The sequence below is a fragment of the Cervus elaphus genome, chromosome 1, assembly GCF_910594005.1.
Source record: "Cervus elaphus chromosome 1, mCerEla1.1, whole genome shotgun sequence".
Classification (NCBI taxonomy): domain Eukaryota; kingdom Metazoa; phylum Chordata; class Mammalia; order Artiodactyla; family Cervidae; genus Cervus; species Cervus elaphus.
The window spans coordinates 84,372,364-84,391,566 of record NC_057815.1 but is presented as its reverse complement, the minus strand read 5'-3'; the positions used below and the strand labels follow the sequence as shown (position 1 = coordinate 84,391,566).

Here is a 19,203-nt window from a genome sequence, read left to right as displayed (position 1 = left end):
TATTCCTGCTTTTTGGAGAGTTTTAATCATAAATGAGTGTTGAATTTTGTCAAAGGCTTTCTCTGCATCTATTGAGATAATCATATGGTTTTTATCTTTCAATTTGTTAATGTGGTGTATTACATTGATGGAGGCTAAATAACACGCTTCTGAATAACCAACAAATCATAGAAGAAATCAAAAAAGAAATCAAAATATGTATAGAAATGAATGAAAATGAAAACACAACAACCCAAAACCTATGGGACACTGTAAAAGCAGTGCTAAGGGGAAGGTTCATAGCATTACAGGCTTACATCAAGAAACAAGAAAAAAGCCAAATAAATAACCTAACTCTACACCTAAAGCAATTAGAGAAGGAAGAAATGAAGAACCCCAGGGTTAGCAGAAGGAAAGAAATCTTAAAAATCAGGGCAGAAATAAATGCAAAAGAAACTAAAGAGACCATAGCAAAAATCAACAAAGCTAAAAGCTGGTTTTTTGAAAAAATAAACAAAATTGACAAACCATTAGCAAGACTCATTAAGAAACAAAGAGAGAAGAACCAAATTAACAAAATTAGAAATGAAAATGGAGAGATCACAACAGACAACACTGAAATACAAAGGATCATAAGAGACTACTACCAGCAGCTCTATGCCAATAAAATGGACAACTTGGATGAAATGGACAAATTCTTAGAAAAGTATAACTTTCCAAAACTGAACCAGGAAGAAATAGAAGATCTTAACAGACCCATCACAAGCAAGGAAATCGAAACTGTAATCAGAAATCTTCCAGCAAACAAAAGCCCAGGACCAGATGGCTTCACAGCTGAATTCTACCAAAAATTTAGAGAAGAGCTAACACCTATCTTACTCAAACTCTTCCAGAAAATTGCAGAAGAAGGTAAGCTTCCAAACTCATTCTATGAGGCCACCATCACCCTAATTCCAAAACCAGACAAAGATGCCACAAAAAAAGAAAACTACAGGCCAATATCACTGATGAACATAGATGCAAAAATCCTTAACAAAATTCTAGCAAACAGAATCCAACAACATATTAAAAAAATCATATACCATGACCAAGTGGGCTTTATCCCAGGAATAAAGAATCCCAAGGATTCTTTAATATCCGCAAATCAGTCAATGTAAGAGGAAGACTTTGAAGTGAAAGAAAGGAGGGAGCTCTGATCATTTCCAGCGAAGGACTTTCTCTTTCAAGATGAAAAACTAATTGTATTCATTTTGTGGTTGACAAGTAGCCACTAATAACTTAGATTCCCATAATATAACCCTTTAATAATGTGGCCAGCTGTGCCCTAAGTTTTAGTTGTAGTGAAGGTTGTAATGGGAGGGCAAGGGGGTTCAGCCACCCTTCACCCTGCAGGTAGGCACATGTCCCAGTTGGCCATGAGTGACATTTATAGGGACAGGATAATTTGGAAATGAGTATTCTGAAAAGTTGCTTCTGAACAGTCAACATCATCACTCTGTTCCAGTGAGATCTGGAAGGGAGTCTTGGAGTGATGGAAGACGGGAGGTAGCAGCCCCAGGGTTGAATTATCACTGCACCACTTGGGTAAGCTCTCTGAGCCTCAGTTTTCTTCTCAGTAAAATAGAGATCAAGACAATGCAAAAGCCAGAATAACAGCGATACCAAACACATACAACAATGTCGTTTGGTCACCAAGTCATGTCTGACTCTTTTGTGTCCCCATGGACTGTGACCCATCAGGCTCCTCTGTCCATGGGATTCTCCAGGCAAGAATATTTGTGTGGGTTGCTATTTCCTTCTCCAGGCGGTCTTCATGACCCAAGGATCAAACCACATCTCCTGCTTGGCAGGTGAATTCTTTACCACTGAGCTACCTGGGAAGTCCTTATTAGACTCTAGTTAGATGTTAGTCTAAATTCTTTCTATTTATTAGGTACCCTAATCACCAACAACTTAGGTAAGTAGATATTAATTTTATCTCCAATTTTTGGGTAGGAAAACAGAAGCATAGGAAGGCTAAATAACCTGTGAAAAAAATGTCAGAAGTAGTAGGAGGCAGAGATTAGGTTTTATACCAAATGGTGTGATTGTGGTTTCTATTCCTTTAGCCTCAACTTGATTCTTGTAGGGGACCATGAAAACTAAAGGGGATGATACAGGTTCTTCCCTGACAGTCCAGTGGCTAAGATTCTATGCTTCTACTGCACAGGCGTGCAGGTTCCATCCCTGGTCAGAGAACTAAGATCCCACATGCTGTGTGGCCAAAAATTAAATAAAAAATCATTTTATGGCAGGAATGCAAAGTGGAGAAAGTTTATATTTAAAAAAATTAAAAAATTAAGGAGATGATGTAGGCAAACTTCCTAAATGTCATAGATATTTAATAAATGCTAAATATTACTGTTGATGAAATTGAGATGTCCCACTATCTTCTATTTTCTAACAAAAGTTGGAAGGCCAAAAAGGATAAGAAATAGGACAGTTAAAGCCTTGGAAGCAAAAGCAAGAAAGGCAATTGTCTTAAGGCAATTATCTAAGAATTTCACCAAAAAAAAAAAATCCCCAAATCCAAACCAGAAGAAACATTTGTAATTCAAACAGTGTAAGACTGTCTCTTTTGATGTTTTCTTGTTCTTGGTAAAATTGCTATCTTTATTTTTTATCATTGCTCTTTGGTTTCATAACTGCATTCAAAACCTTCACTGTTATTTCAACATCAGTACATATGACAGCCTCAGCTGGTTGCAATCTACTCTTTGTTTCATTTTTCTGAAGCAGCTGTTACTGGTTAAACTTTTAGTTTTCTAAAACCCATAACCAATAAATGGGACTCTCTTTCTCCTGGTGTAAAAGAGAGTGCATGTCTATTTATGCCCAGGTTTACAAGTTCCCAGGTAGTTAAGAATGTTAAATGCTTGATATTTTAAAAGTGTTCTTTTTAAAAATTATTCTCCTTTTTTAAAAATAATATAATAGAAGGGTTTCTTAAAAGTAACATGCTGACATGAAATGAAGTACACTAAATCTTTAGAATCATCTAATTTGCCCTGTTGATGGAATTATCTATTCTTCTTTCATAACCTGACTATAAACTGAGTGTGTCTCATTAAGTAGAGTCCCCTCTAGGTTGGTAAATAGGCAAATTGATAGGAACCATTATTCAATAGAAAACAATCTGGAGCTATCCTAGGAAATGTGATTCTAAACCTTGGATTTTATTGTGTCCTTCTGTCAATCACTTGGAATCCCTGAAACTTTGTATCCTTTTCTCTAAAATAGAGATATTCATGCTTACCTTGCAGGGTTGTTATGACATATACATTAATCATCAAAATTTAAATCCAAATATCAGCAGTCCTGTGCTGATAAAGCAACTCTCCCAGTTCTTTCAGAAGTTCTGTCTTTCTCTGGTACCTTGAGCCATCATCTCTAGGCTGTGCTTCTGATCCTTGTGGCCCAAGATGGTTGCTAGAATTCCAGCCATTACATCCACGTCCAGGAAGCATAATGTAAAAAACAGTTAAGAAAGACAGGTCCCCACTGACCTTCAGGGTTGGTTTAAGGGAGTCGAATGCGTGTGATATCTTTGCCGTATGGTCACACGTAGCAGTGAGGAAGAGAGAGAGAGGACTGTTATTTTCGTACTCAGGCACCAATGGGCCTAGCTGAAAATGAGTCTTTTGGTCTTAAGGAAGGAAAGGATATTAATACACAGTGAGATTATCTGCCACAGATGGCAATTACACCTGTGATTTTACCCTTTAACTTGAAAAATAAAATAACCCAAGAGATGAAAATATTTACTGAAATATGTTTCTGTTCTGACAGTTTCTCTTTTAGCTTAAGCAAGATATTGCACGTGGAAACTGTTAAAAGGAGTCAAATGATTAAATCTAAAGAGAGATGTTTTTGTTTTTCTCCTTTTATGGTGAGTGGCTTTGAAAGTACCTGTGTATCAGGATATTAAAGGATCACCGAGTCATGAGCTAAAGGATAATTTTACATGAGTTTAAGAAATATTCAAGAAGCACAGTTAAGCAGAGTATCAAAGGGATTTGACATCAATGTTGTTGGTTGAGAATAGGTACTTTTGAGGCCAGCGCAGAGCCATAATTTTTGACAGAATATGCTTTTATTTTCTGAAACAAGGGACAGGTTTATTTTGTTCCTTCACAAGACCCATTGTTAAACTCATCTAGAGTATTATGTATAAGAAAAACCAAGATAGTTAGCTATGTATATAATGAAAAAAAAGCATTACTCATACCATGAATTGATCAAATATATATTAATATCTACATAGTAGTGTATGCTATACTAGGTATAGCTTGTTACCATAATTGAAATTGGAATGCTACGTTAATAGCAGTTTATCCCAAATACATCACCTATAAAGCAGGAATAGTGGTACATACTTAGTTCCCAAGGTGATTTTTAAGCTCAAGGATAAGGTAATAAAGAGAAAGATGGTACAAAGATAGATAGAGCATTAACACCTTATACATGATCAAAAAATTACTTCTGTGTTGCTTATTAATTGATAATTTCTATTATTTTACTTGCTTCTTAGTGATATACTTGACGAGTATTAATAAATATACAAGGTACTGAGGGCTTAATACATGAGGCATCTGACCCTTCAGGTTTTTCTGCATTTTATAGGTAGGCGCTGCGTATCCCACATTCCTTCAGCTTCCCTCTACAGATGGCTCATGACCCAGTGCATGCCTGTAGAATAACTGGGTGTGATTGTCTCATGAAAAACTGCAAAGGGAAGTGGAAAGTACATACAGAGGAAAAAAAAAAAAACCTAGAATGTGAGAGGAAGTGCTTGAAAGATTTAGACTCAGCCTAAAAAAGTGATTGTACCCTGGAGATAATAATTCAATAGCTGAAGTTATAGGTATGGCTAAGGAAAAAGAAAAATCAAAAGTAAAAAATCAAAGTGGTGTCCTTATTTTTATTCTGGTACTGTATCAACCTGAAAGTGTCATACTCTTAAATGGGATGGCTTGAAGAAAGCAAAATACTCCATCTTAGAGAGTTAAATCAGAAAGACTTCTCCCTGGAATGATTCTGGAAAGGAGAAATGATTACACTTTCAGACTAGACAATTCATGAGAGAGCTGGCCAAAGAAAAATGATAAAGTTGAGATGCACTGAAACACCTCTCTCCTTATTAACCAAAGGTGGGCATTGATGCAGCAGAGCCAAAACAGCAGTTTGTGAGGGACTTTAATCTGGACTGTTGGGGGAATTCCTTCAGTAAGTGAAGAGGTTCATTCTCTCTTTCTCTGACGGTGACCACACTGAGTATGGACAGAAAATCAGGGGCCATTTCTACCGGTGGAAAGATCCTTTCTACAGATCAGGTCAAAGGAGCAGAGAGAGAGGAACAAAGCTGAGATGGAACACATCTGAGTCCTGCCCAAAGAACGTGATAGCAAACAAGACTATTTGGCATTGTTTCGTCACGAAGTTGTGTCCGACTCTTTTGGGGCTCCACAGACTGTAGCCTGTCAGGCTCTTCTGTCCATGAAATTCTCCAGCCAAAAATACTGGAGTGGGTTGCTATTTTCTTCTCCAAGGGGTCTTGCCAACCAAGGATCAAACCCACATCTCCTGCTTGATGGGTGGATTCTTTATCACTGAGCCACTTAGGAAGCCCTCTGCCCAAGAAAAGTGGTGCCTATAAAGCTTCCCTGCAAAGTCTAATCAACCATCACTTCTATTATCGTGATCATCCTCTAGAGCAAGAAAGCAGGGAGTTGGCAATATGTTTGACTTCCCCAGACCTATCCAGTTTTTATATCCTATCCCTCATACTCTCTGAGCCTTCCATTGTTTCTTGTCCTCAGATTCCTGACTCCCCGCTGACCTGTCAGTTTTCCCCGTATATTTTACCTCTCTTACTTCCCCACTCTGTCATATACACCTACTTTTGACCTGGCCACATACCTAGACTCAATCTTTCTTTATCCCTCTTGTCCAAATTCAGCATGATGCATGGGCATTTTCAAGATCAGCCCTTTATGGAAAGTGTCACTGCTTCTAAAGAATGAATCAGTCATTCTGGAGAACACCTCTTGGAAGATTTGAGCTCCCGGAAATGGTGGATTTTAGAGAAGTGTCTGTTTATCCTGGGTAGCTGCAGAAATCTACTCTCATTAAATAGGCATTGAAGTGATGCTTTATTTGGGGGAAAAAATGGATTCCCCCATGTACTTTCTCATTTTAAAGAAACATCATTCAACACGATCAACATAAGATACTGGGATAATCATTAGACCAATTTAGTAGCTTAGAAAAGTGAATTATATGAAGGTACCTTACCATATATTGAAAAATAAAGTCCTTACATGCCCTGGGAAAAGACCCAGTTCTCATGACTTAATCCTTGGTTCTCTAGGCAACATACTGGCCCCCTTAGCGTCCCTACCAGGGGTTATGGGACAGACAGTGGATCTCAATGCATCCATTTTTGAGACTGTTTCCAACCTAAAGAGAATGAAGTTCCATGTTTTACTGTGGTTTCTTAAAGATTTAAACATTTTTTGGTACCCACCCTCCCCCAGTTTAATGCAAGGGCTTTCCTGCGATAATTACTCCATGCATATTGCAATTTTCTTATACTGTTTCCAAGAAAAGCAGGATGCTAAACATCCCAATCACTCAGCGACATCCTTCATGCTACCCACTAGCATCATTTAAGAAATTCTTTTTTGGCTACTAATTCTAGTTTTCCCCAGAAGTGAGAGGATAGTCTTATTCACTGCAAATTCTCACATATATAAAGCCAGGGTGCTTTCAAAATCAGCATTCCGTTATGCAATTAAGAATAATAGCCTCTTTCTCTGTGTTGCTCTCCTTAAATATTTCCTCCTTCTCAGGAATCTGTGGTTTTCCAGGCTATATGTTTCTAACTGGATTGATCTTTCTCACAGTCTGGGGTATCAAAGCATTTTATCACTGTGATGGGGGCTGTCTGGACTTCTCTGATTTCTTTCTATTTCTCCCAAAGCATGGAATCAGGAATTAGACATGGTAATGCTTGGGGATAGTTGCAGTCACCTAAGACATCCTTTCAGCAACCAGGGCTAATTTAGCCTAATAGCCTGCAAATCTCATGATATACAAAAACCTAAAGTGGTCTATTTTCTTTTTCATTTGTGCCAACACAAGACTGATTTCAAGGACACACTTTTGAAATAATGTAAATGTTTATAGTCTAAGTTTTGATTTTTTAAAAAAATGACTATCTGCCCTTTATTAACTTAAAAGATTAGTTGTTTCATATGGACACAATTTTAATGGTAATGAAATATACTTATTGACAACTATATATTTCTGACACTTGGATAGAAGCATTGCATAGACCTCATCTCTGTCCTTAGAGAAGCCTAAGCAGTTGAAGAAGCATCATAATCTCAGTATTATAGCAAATTATTAGTAGAATAAAAGGCCATACGAAATCCAGTGGGAATGCAGGGGGAGAGAAGATCCCTAACGTATATATTAATGTCTGACATACTTTTTAACATAAAGTAGGAATTTGGAAAATTAGAGAAGTAGTAAAATAGCAGTGTTTGTAATTTGTTGGTGAGAAATGGACAATTATCTTTTGAGAAACTGACAGTTGAGCTAAGACATTACTTGCTGGTCCTATTTATGTACTTGGAATTAAGACGGGGATATTTAAAGTGAGGAAAAGCATAACAAAATAACAGAGGTAAGGAAATCAAAGTCTTATAAAAAACACACCCCTACTTTAAATTTCCCAAAATACAAGTTTCTAGATCTCACCCCAAATATGCTAAATTAATTGGTCTGAATTGGGACCAAAACATTTACAATTTTAACAAAGCATCACAATGATTGACACCGTGACCTGTGTCATACCATGTAAAATACTTTAAACGCTGGATTTCTTGAGGTAATTTTTTTTTTTTTTTTTGAAAACCGGATTGTTAAGGTAGGTTGGGTTTGATCTGTGGGAAGGTTTCTAGCAGCATTAGCAGAAAGTTAATATTTAGGTAATTAACTTTTTTTAAAAAGACGGTGAAGTGATAAATAGGAGAGAAAACATTACTGAAGGCAGTGTTGACACCCCAGGAGAATGTAGAAAGTTTTAAAAATCACAGTGAATCAGGGCTCACACCTTTCCTTCACACCGCCAACATTCCTCAAAACGGTAAGGCTCCTCGGAGACATTGACGGTACGTCTGTTTCTGGCTAGAAGATGTGCTGTGTCTTGGGGCCTGATGTGGCCGTTGCTACAGTAACTAGTTTAAGGGATGTCATTAAGTTACCAAGTAAATAGACTTATAAGGCAGATATCATAGCTGACGTGTAAACTGAGGCTGCCCTGTCTCTGTCAGCTTTTCTATTCTGAATTCCCTTGCTTTCCATATTTAAGTAAGAACACCTTTTCCTTGCAAAAAAATCTCCCTTTCTTAACTAGTAGAACATCTATTTGGATGCACAGTTGGATTCGCCTGTTTCTTATCTTAGTGTTCCATACCTGAGCACTGATTCTCCAGTACTTCCCCAAGCTAACAATAATAGATAATTATTAATAAGTTGGTATACATGAGCCTAATAAAAATTATTTTTTGGTCAAGATGAGCACAGGGTGGTTCTTACTCTGGAAAGTGTACACACCGGCCTCCTCCATGCTCTCGGGTACTGATCTCTGTGACTTGCATTTAAGTCTTAAAACATTTGTTGTTGTTATTGTTCAGTTGCTATGTCGTGCCCGACTCTGTGACCCCAGGGAGTGCAGCACGCCGGGCTCACCTGTCCTCCACTGTCCAGGTGCATTTAGTCAGTACCATCTCATCCTCTGTCACCCCCTTCTCCTGCCTTCAATGGTTTTGCTTGTGTTTCAGGTACTTTACAAAATTGTTAATATCAAAATTATTGCTACTTAGCTTCATGATTCACTTTGGAAGAATGTAAGATTTATACCAAGTAGTCTTTCTTCTACATTCTCTAATTTCTATTTCTAAATCAGGTCATCCATTTAGAAAACAATGTGTGCTTGCCTGTTCCATAGAAATGTTTTCACCATCCGACTATAACATTTAACATTTTTTGTCAAAGTTCACTTTAAGAAACATATGAGAGTCGATTTATAGCTTCACAAAACAGATATACCAATAAATATTTATGTTCCACATAAAAATATATGAAATGGGTTTTTTTTTAATTCTAATGAATGGAATAAATTTAGCAATACCTAGGTTTGGACTTTATTTTTGTATTAGTGCTTAAGAACTTTGTAATTTTCATGGATCCTTTTTCACTGTCTCCCTCCAGTCCCCATGGTAGTTAACATGTTAACATGTTAGTTAACAGCTTAGTTATGTGTAAGTACAAGAGACTGTCTTAGATTTTTTTCTCATTTTTTTCTCATTATTTGGAATAGTCATCTCACTTCTGTTAGTTAAAATTCTGTTTGGGTGTGACAAGCAGAGATTCAAAAAGTGGTTAAACAAAAAGCTGCCAAACTCCCCTTAAAGAGGAATCAGGGGGAGGCAGTTTAAGGTTACATAGTTTCTTGATAAGAGACTCAGCGTCTTTCTATCTTCTATGATATTCTTAGTTCAGGGTTTCTATATTTGAGGTCACCCCATGGTTAGTAGGTTTCCCTGGTAGCTCAGCTGATAAAGAATCTGCCTACAATGTGGGAGACCTGGGTTAAATCCCTGGCTTGGGGAATCCCCTGGAGAAGGGACTGGCAACCCACTCCAGTATTCTTGCCTGGATAATTCCATGGATAGAGTAGTCTGGCAGGCTACAGTCCATGGGTGGCAAAGAGTCAAACATGACTCAGCAACTTGCACTTTCACTTTTCATGGTTAGCAGGGGGCTTCTCAGGTGGCGCTAGTGGTAATAAGCCTACATGCCAATGCAGGAGAAGTGAGACTCACTCTTGATCTCTGGGTTGGAAAGATCCCTTGGAGAATGGCATGGCAACTTCTGGATACTGGTATTCTCCAGTATTCTTGCCTGGAGATTCCAATGGACAGATGAGCCCAGCGGGCTGTAGTCCATGGGGTCACAAAGAGTCAGAAACGACTAAAGCAATTTAGCACACATGCACACATAGTTAGTAGATGGATGGTAAAGTTCCAACTGACTTGCCTGTGTTCCAGAAAGAAGGTAGTAGGTTAAAAGGTAAAAGTCATATTTAAGCTGAGCCAGTCCCCAGTTTTAGAAGTGTCTTCCCAGAAGTTGCATCTGGAAAATTCCACTTCCATTCCATTGGCTAGCACTTAGTTAAATAGCCACGTCTACTTAGAAGAGATCCTGGAAATGGACCAGGCATATTGCCCCACATTCCACTAGAAAGACAGAAGAGAAAATGGATATAGGACAGGCAGCTGGAGTATTTTCCTCATCACCCTTTGTCCCTTGTCTCATATTTTTCATCTTAATTTCACTAGTTTTAATTTTGCCCTTTCTTTTATTTTCCTCAAATCCATTTTTGAAGCAGGTGGTAACTAAAAATGAAATTAATAATTTACTAAATGATAACACTAATAGTGCACATGTGCTTAAGAACTGTGCTAAATGTATTACTTAAATGTTCTTATGTTATCATTTTAGAAGCATGATGGGGGGAGGTTCTATGTTTGTCTTCATTTTGCCAGTGAATACATTGATATATAAGAAAAGTTAAGTACCTTGCTGAGGTCACCTATAAGAAATGTGGGTTTCTTTTTTTAAAGTTAATTTACAATGTTGTGTTATTTCAAGTTACTCACAGCAAAGGGATTCAGCTTTTTCAGATTCTTTTCATTATATTATAAGACACTGACTATAGTAACACATGCTCCACAGTAGGTCCTTGTTAATCTAGTATGTGCATAGTAATGTGTAGATGTCAATCCCGAAGTTCTAATTTATTTCTGCCTTCCCCACCATGGTCCATTTTTATAACCATAAGTTTGTTTTCTGTATGTGAGTCTATTTCAGCTTTGTAAGTAAGTTCATTTGCCTAATATTTTTACATTCCAGATATAAGTTATATCCAGTGATATATGTCTTTATCTGACTTACTTCACTTAGTATGATAATCTCTAGGCCCATCTCTATTGCTGCAAATGGCATTATTTCATTCATTTTTATGGCTGAGTAATAGTCCATCGTACATGTGTGTGTATCTTATCTTTTTCAGTTTTAAGCATCAGGAGTTTTATTAAACAAAGCAGAAAGGGCACTCCCCAGAAAAGAGGAGAGCAGGTTGTCTGGGAACCAGAAGCAGCCCTGCAGTGAGAATAGGGTTGTTTTTGAGAATGGTTAGAAGTCCCTCCTTGTGACCTGAATCATTGGATCGACAAGTTGATTGACAGTGCCAGGTTATATTACTGCGTCTTCTTCTTTTTTTTTTTTTTTTTAATTATTATTATTTTTTTTTCCAGTGGGTTTGTCATACATTGATATGAATCAGCCATGGATTTACATGTATTCCCAATCCCTGCATCTCTTTATCCGTTAATCTTTCGATGGACATTTGGGTTGCTTCCATGTCTTGGCCATTGTAAAGAGTGCTGCTGTGAAGGTGGGGGTGCATGTATCTTTTTTAATTAGAATTTTTTCCTGATATGTGCCCAGGAGTTGGATTGCTGGATCATATGATAACTCTGTTTTTAGTTTTCAGAGGAACCTCTATACTCTTTTCCATAGTGACTGCACTAAGCTAGACTCCCAGGAACAGTGTAGGGGGGGTTCCTTTTTCTTCACATACTCTCTAGCATTAATTATTTGTAGACATTTTAATGATGGCCTTTCTGACTGTATGAAGTGATATCTCATTTTAGTTTTGATTTGCAAGAGAAATGTGGGTATCTAATTGTCATATTTCTTTATTGACAGGCTCATCTGTTCATTAAATAGTCTCCCATCTTGCATATGAATGAATTGATCTATAACCTCTTGCATCCTTAACCAGATTGTTTGGTTCTTTTTTCTCCCACCAATGCTGAGAAAGAAAAAAAAAAAATAATAATAACATTTTCTCTACCTTTCTCTCACGTCTTTTACCTTTACCTTTATTTCATGTGAAAACCTCAGGTCTTGACATCTAGGGGAAGGTAGCCTCAATTAGAGAGGTCATAGTGTCATTTAGCATATTTGGATCAATGCCTGTAAATCCATCATGTTTGTAATTGTCAAATGTCTAATTGTGGAACATATTGAAGTCTCTCTGAGAGCAGTGATGGTGTCTGCATTTGTCACAGATTTGGTTTTTCATTCTTGGTACATAACTAGCATTTATTCCATATTCTCATTCATTCAAAAATTATTAAAAAACCTCTTAAGTTTTTAGCACTGTCATAGAAACTGTGAACACAATATTTAAACGAGTCTCATACAGTGAACCAAGTCTTTATCTACGTGAAGCTTATTGTCTGTTATGTGAATGGGTGAAAATTAGGCCCCCCAAAAAATAGATAATGTGTGTGATATTTCAGATTGTTATAATGATCAGCAGAAAAAAAGAAGAGAAGGGAAGGGAAGAAAGAAGTGTTGGGTTGAGAAATGGAGGAGTTGGCTAAGTTTTCTCATTGTTAGAGTGACATGATAATAGAACACAAGGTCATGAAGGAGCAAGCCATTTGGCTCTCTGAGAAGAACATTCCAAGGAAAGGAAGTGGTAACCGTGCAAAGGTTCCATGGGGAGAGTATGCGAAGGTATGCAAGGAATAGTAAATATCAAGACCATTGTAAAAAACCCATTGAAAAGCTCAGGTAACAAGTATAAAATTTTAAAGGATAAGGAAAAACTCAATCATAAGTTTACTATTTCTAATACTAGTCATCACACAGATTCCAAATCTTAGAAATAATATAAAGATGTAAAACCTAAGAAGCACATGGGAAAAACAAACAAACAGAAAACAAACAAAAAAACTGGTTCCGGCAAATCTATCTTTCAATTTCATGTCCTCAGGCAGTCACTGCCTTCCTAACTATAGGGATGGTTCTTGACAGTGAAGGGCAACATTGCCTGCGTGGTAATGGCATAATAGATGAGAATCATCAGGTTAGGGGCTTTACATGAAATCATTATCTGAAAAAATACTTTCAACAAACCTGCAAGGTAAAGTAGTTTCTTCTCTTTTACACAGGTGGTTTCATGAAGACTTTTGCTAAAGGTCATAAGAATATACTATCCAGAAACATAAATGTGTCAAAAATATGTCTTGAAAATTAAATATTCCCCCAATTTAAGACAGTGTTATATAGGGGAATTTTCAGAAAAAAAATAATTTAAGACATAATGCATAGACATTGTTTTCTGTTGCTATAATTTTTGCAGTTATAGGTAGTCCAAAACATTTAAAAATTTAAAAAAGGAAAAATATAGATAACGTAGAAATACAGAACAGTGAAGAAATGCAATTAAAATTATAAAGAATGTCAATATGGGGGTCAAAATGGACTCATCAAAATCTATGCCTTAAATCTGAATATGATTTAGTGAAGCTACCACTGTATTAATTTATGCATTGATTCATTCCCTCATCACTGAATATGTATCTATTGAGGGCCCACTGCATATTGGGTGGTATACTAAGAGGGTGAGATGTACAGTGTATAAAAGACAGGGCCCTGGGCTTCTATAGCATGTCAGTCAGTCAGTTCAGTCTCTCAGTCGTGTCCAACTCTTCGAAACCCCATGGATTGCAGCATGTCGGGCTTCCCTGTCCTTCACTATCTCCTGGAGTTTGCTCAAACTCCTGTCCATCGAGTCAGTGATGCCATCCAACCATCTCATCCTGTCGTCCCCTTCTCCTCCTGCCTTCAATCTTTCCAGCATCAGGGTCTTTCCAATGAGTCAGTTCTTTGCATCAGGTGTGCAGAGTATTGGAGCTTCAGCTTCAGCATCAGTCCTTCCAATGAATATTCAGGACTGATTTCCTTTAGGATGGACTGGTTGGATCTCCTTGCAGTCCAAGGGACTCTCAAGAGCCTTTTCTACCACCATAGCTCAAAAGCCTCAATTCCTTGGCACTCAGCTTTCTTTATGGTCCAATTTATCTGTAGCATAAATTTAGGAAAAGAACTAAATCACAAATAAAGAACCAGATATTGTTAGACATCCATTTCCTAATAAAAAAGAAGAAAAGTAAGTGGATAAAGATTAATGAGAGTGTTTTTTAATTTGTTTTTGTTATTTATTTTTATTGTTTTGGCCGTGCTGGGTCTTCTTGCTGTGTGTGGTGTCTCTCTAGTTGCAAAGAGCAGGGCCTACTCTCTAGCTGTGGTGCCCGGGCATCTCACTGCGCTGGCTTCTCTTGTGGCACATGGCTTAGTTGCCCTGCAGCATGTGGGATTTTCCTGCACAAGGGATTGAACCCATGTCCCCTGCATTGCAAGGTGAATGCTTAACTATTGCACCCCCAGGGAAGCCATGTGCGGTTTTGTTTTTAATAGAGTAGCCAGAATATAACTTTCTGAGATAGTGACCCTTGAGCAGAGACTTAAGGATGTATAAAGGCAAATAATGTGATAATCAGGGGGTTACAACTCATGCAACAAGAAGAGCAATTATGTAGGTCTCAAGACTGGGGCTTGTTAGGTGTGGTATGTGTTTGGAAAGATGGAGTTCAACTTATCAACCATTCTTTTTCAACATTAAAAGCCTCTTGGGAGATTTTTTGAGAAGGTCTGAATCCTGGGGAAAGGAATAAATTCAGGTCTGTGACATGCTGGTGTATTTGTAATTCCAGATTACACGGAGACCACCAAATATATTTTGCTGCCTTTTATTAACTTTTGTCACTTTGGTAAGCCATTCTTTTCTCTCTGATTACATTCTTTAAAATATTTATTAGATGTCTACTGTTTACCAGGCACTCAGTATTTATACATTTGGTAATTCTTATTGTTAGGTAGTACCAAAACATGCCTTCAGCTCCCAAGGGTGTTCAATCAAAAAAGTAAAGTATTTCATCTAGATATTTAAGAAATTCTCCTGTAAGGCAAATATTTCCACATATAATACCATATAAGATAGTAATGACATGAATCATCCCAATAAGTGTGATATCAGTATCTATGTGCTAAGTCACTTCAGTCATGTCTAACTCTTTGCAACCCCAGGGACTGTCGCCCTCTAGGGTCCTCTATTCATGGAATTCTCCAGGCAAAAGCTCTGGAGTGGGTTGTTGTTTCTTCCTCCAAGGAATCTTCCCAACCCAGGCCTTGAACCCATGTCTGATATATGTCCTGCATTGAGAAGCTGGTTCTTTACGGCTAGTGCCACCTGGGAAGCCTAATATCAGTATTTTTGTGTTACTCACTCTGTCGTGTCTGACTGCAATCCCATGAATTTTAGCCCACCAGGACCTTCTGTCCTTGAAATTCTCCAGGCAAGAATACTGGAGTGGGTTGCCATTTCCTTCTCCAGGGAATCTTCCCAACCCAGGGATCGAACGTGGGTCTCCTGCATTGCAGGCAGATTCTTTACCATCTGAGGCACCAGGGAAGCCCTAACATCAGTATAGACACCAGTTATACCAAAGCCTTCATGGAAGAGGAGGGATTTAAGCTTTGTATATTTGATCTACATCCCTACTGTTCTTTGAATCTTCTGATACAATTTGCAATTGATTTTTCCAGATATCTTGGTTGGCAAGTAGATGATTGAGTGCTTTTAAAGAAGTAAATATCAAGGGCTAGAGGGAATACTATGACACTTTCAACATAGAAATTTCAAATTTATGATTTCTTGTATTTACACAATTTACTAAATGACAATCTACAACCATTTAACCATGTATGGAAATAAAATTTTTTTTTTTTAATTTTTTTATTAGTTGGAGGCTAATTACTTCACAACATTTCAGTGGGTTTTGTCATACATTGATATGAATCAGCCATAGATTTACACTTATTCCCCATCCCGATCCCCCCTCCCACCTCCCTCTTCACCCGACTCCTCTGGGTCTTCCCAGTGCACCAGGCCTGAGCACTTGTCTCATGCATCCCACCTGGGCTGGTGATCTGTTTCACCATAGATAGTATACCTGCCATATGACCCAGCAATCCCACTTTTGGGCATACACACTGAGGAAACCAGATCTGAAAGAGACACGTGCACCCCAATGTTCATTGCAGCACTGTTTATAATAGCCAGGACATGGAAGCAACCTAGATGCCCATCAGCAGATGAATGGATAAGGAAGCTGTGGTACATATACACCATGGAATATTACTCAGCTGTCAAAAAGAATTCATTTGAATCAGTCCTAATGAGATGGATGAAACTGGAGCCCATTATACAGAGTGAAGTAAGCCAGAAAGATAAAGAACATTACAGCATACTAACACATATATATGGAATTTGGAAATAAAATTTTGCAAAATGTTTTCCCCCTTGTGGTATCTGAAACTTCTGTCAATATAATATGAATATATGGTAAATAAAGGAAAGCCTTTATATATTCTAAAATCTGAATAGAATCAGAGAACAAAACTTTGTATAGCATTTTATTTGTGCATAAATATATTAATGTATATTTTATAAGAATAAAAGAGCTATGGAAGAAATGTGGGAGATAAATTTAAAATATTGAGGTATCTAAAAACAGAAGTAATATTGCCCTTGTCAATCCTGAAATCCAGAACTAATTATTAAATTGCCATGTGTTTTCTTCCAGACTTTGATCCTTATGTAATATATTTTATACCTGAGTCTTCTGTAACTCAAAATGAATGCAAAATTATGTTTCCTGATGTTATTATTTAAGTATAGAACACATGGTTTTGCATATTATTGCAGTTTTCAGAACTAAAATTTTCAAATGAAGGTAATGACTCAACTGACATTTAATGTTAATACTTTTCTTTTTTGTTATTATTATAAATACTTTTGATATTAATAATTGCCCCTCAAGGCCAGAATTCAATGCCATGTTGCCTATAATTTCTTCCTTGATTTTACTAAATCAAAAGAATGGCTATTTCACTTGAACATTCTTAAGCTTTGGTTCCACTTCTTTAGATTGTTTTCATGCTTGAATTAGCTCCTCCTCTAGGAGTGACTGAGCACACAGTAGAAGTAAAAGGATCTTTTTATTTTCTTTAATTATTTTGTATATTCCAAGTATTCTCTAAATATTTGTTAAATAAATGTCTAAAGGAAGAACAGTTGAGGAACATAATGTGTACGTGTGTGTGTGTGTGTGTGTGTATTGGCGTGCATGTGTTCATTCGCTAAGTCATGCATGACACTTTGCAACCCCATCGACTGTAACCTGCCTGGCTTCTCTGCCCTTGGGATTTTCCAGGCAAGAATACTGGAGTGGGTTGCCATTTCCTCCTCTAGGGAGTCTTCCCAACAGAGGGATCAAACCTGCAACTCCTGAGTTTCCTGTGTTTTCAGGCTGATTCTTTACCACTGAGCCACCTGGGAAGCCCAAGTATATGTATGTATTTATGTATGTATATATTATATGTGTGTGTATATACATATAGTACATATGTGAATATATATGCATATATAATGTGTGTATACACACACACACACACACACACACACACACACACAACTTTAATTTCCAAGATTCCTTGTCAATGTAGTCACTTGTTTTGACAATTGCCCAGGAGATTATATTGCCTCAATTTAAATGTAGAGTTGCTGAAATTCAAACATAAGCTCATGCAATGAAAGCTCTTATAATTGTCAGACATTTCAACTTAAGTAAACATTAGCCTTGGCAAAATAAATTTGAACTGGCAGCCAATTCACAAAATTGCTAATTGTTCTTACTTAACTGTGTATCTTAGTTGGTATTTGGTCCTTAACTATGAAATGCTTGTGTATAGTCCATTTTATGCCCTGCTAATATTATTTAAACCTAAGCTCCCTGAATTACTCAAAAACATAATTTGCAAGTCAAATATTTTATGTATTTCAGCTAATGTATAACTTATACTAACAGATATATCTGTCTATATATACACATGTACATGTGTATATATATATGTGTGTGTGTCTGTTGATTACTAAAATATTTTTATTCATTATGCACTCTTTCTGTCAACTTGTACTTCTGGAATACATGTGATGACCTTGAACCCAGAACTTTGGAAATGTGGTTTCTATCTTAAGCCATTGGTTCTCAGCCAGGGATGATTATGCTCCCGCCCCTCATCCCTCAGACATTTGACAATGTCTGGAGATGTTTTTGGTTGTCATTTCTGGTGAAGGGTGGCAACTACTAATATCTAGTAGTTAGAAGTCAAGAATTCTGCTTAATATCCTACAATTCACAGAACAACCCACACAACATACAATTATCTGGTCTATTGCTTATCCCACTGAGATTGAGAAACCATGTCTTGTATAATCTCAGTTTCAGAGTAGAAGACAAGCCTATTATTATATCAGTGGATTTAAGATTGTAATAAGTACCAAGGATATGTACTTGTGGCAGGGATACAGAGGAGGATGTGGTCAACTTTAGTTGTAAAAGAGACTGACAGTTTTGAGAGAGTGATGTTGAATTGAAGCAGGTGAGAGGGGCCAAGGAGAAATCATTTCAGGGTGAGGAAATTGCTTAAGCCAAGTCATGGAAAGACACTACAAATGGCTTAACTGAACAGGAATTCTTAGTGGTGGTGTGAATCCCTGAGCAAAATAATTCTGGATCAGCAGTCGAAGGCTCAATTATGAAGATTTGGTTTTGTGAACTGAAGAGCTTGAACTTTATTCCATAGGGTAAGGAAATCCACTGAAGAAATCTAAAGAGTGTGCATTAGTTATTAAAAGAAAAAAAGAATGAAAAGAAAGTGAAAAGAACAAACATGGTAGGGGGCATGACTGTAGCTAATCATTAAACAGTGCAAGTTTAGATCCTGAGAGGCTGCTGTATCCCACAAGAAGTGGAATGTGATGGTAGTTGTTGTGAAATGGCAATGCTAGGAAGGCTGAGGGGTTAGAATTTGCCTTTTGATGGCATGTGGGAGTTGAGAGGTCAAATAGGAATTTGCAGAAGTCAGTTACTTGTAACATTGGAAGTAGACTAGTTTGTTCAACAAGAACATCAGAAGAGGAGATTGATCCTCTGAAATATCTCACTGTCAAGCAGAGAAAGAGAAGTTCAATTTTGCATGTTATAATAGGTAGTCAGAGAGATGATGGGGCAAGCAAGGTGGTGTGGTGACGTACAAAGAACATAAGAGACATCAGGTCATTCTCTGAAATTA

General features: G+C 37.3%; 1 protein-coding gene across 2 annotated transcripts in view; it reads left to right on the top strand.

The window, feature by feature from the left end:
* LRRC4C (leucine rich repeat containing 4C) overlaps positions 1-19,203 on the top strand; it is a 1,337,050-nt gene that overhangs the window by 228,213 nt on the left and 1,089,634 nt on the right. The gene's annotated exons all lie outside the window — the stretch shown is intronic.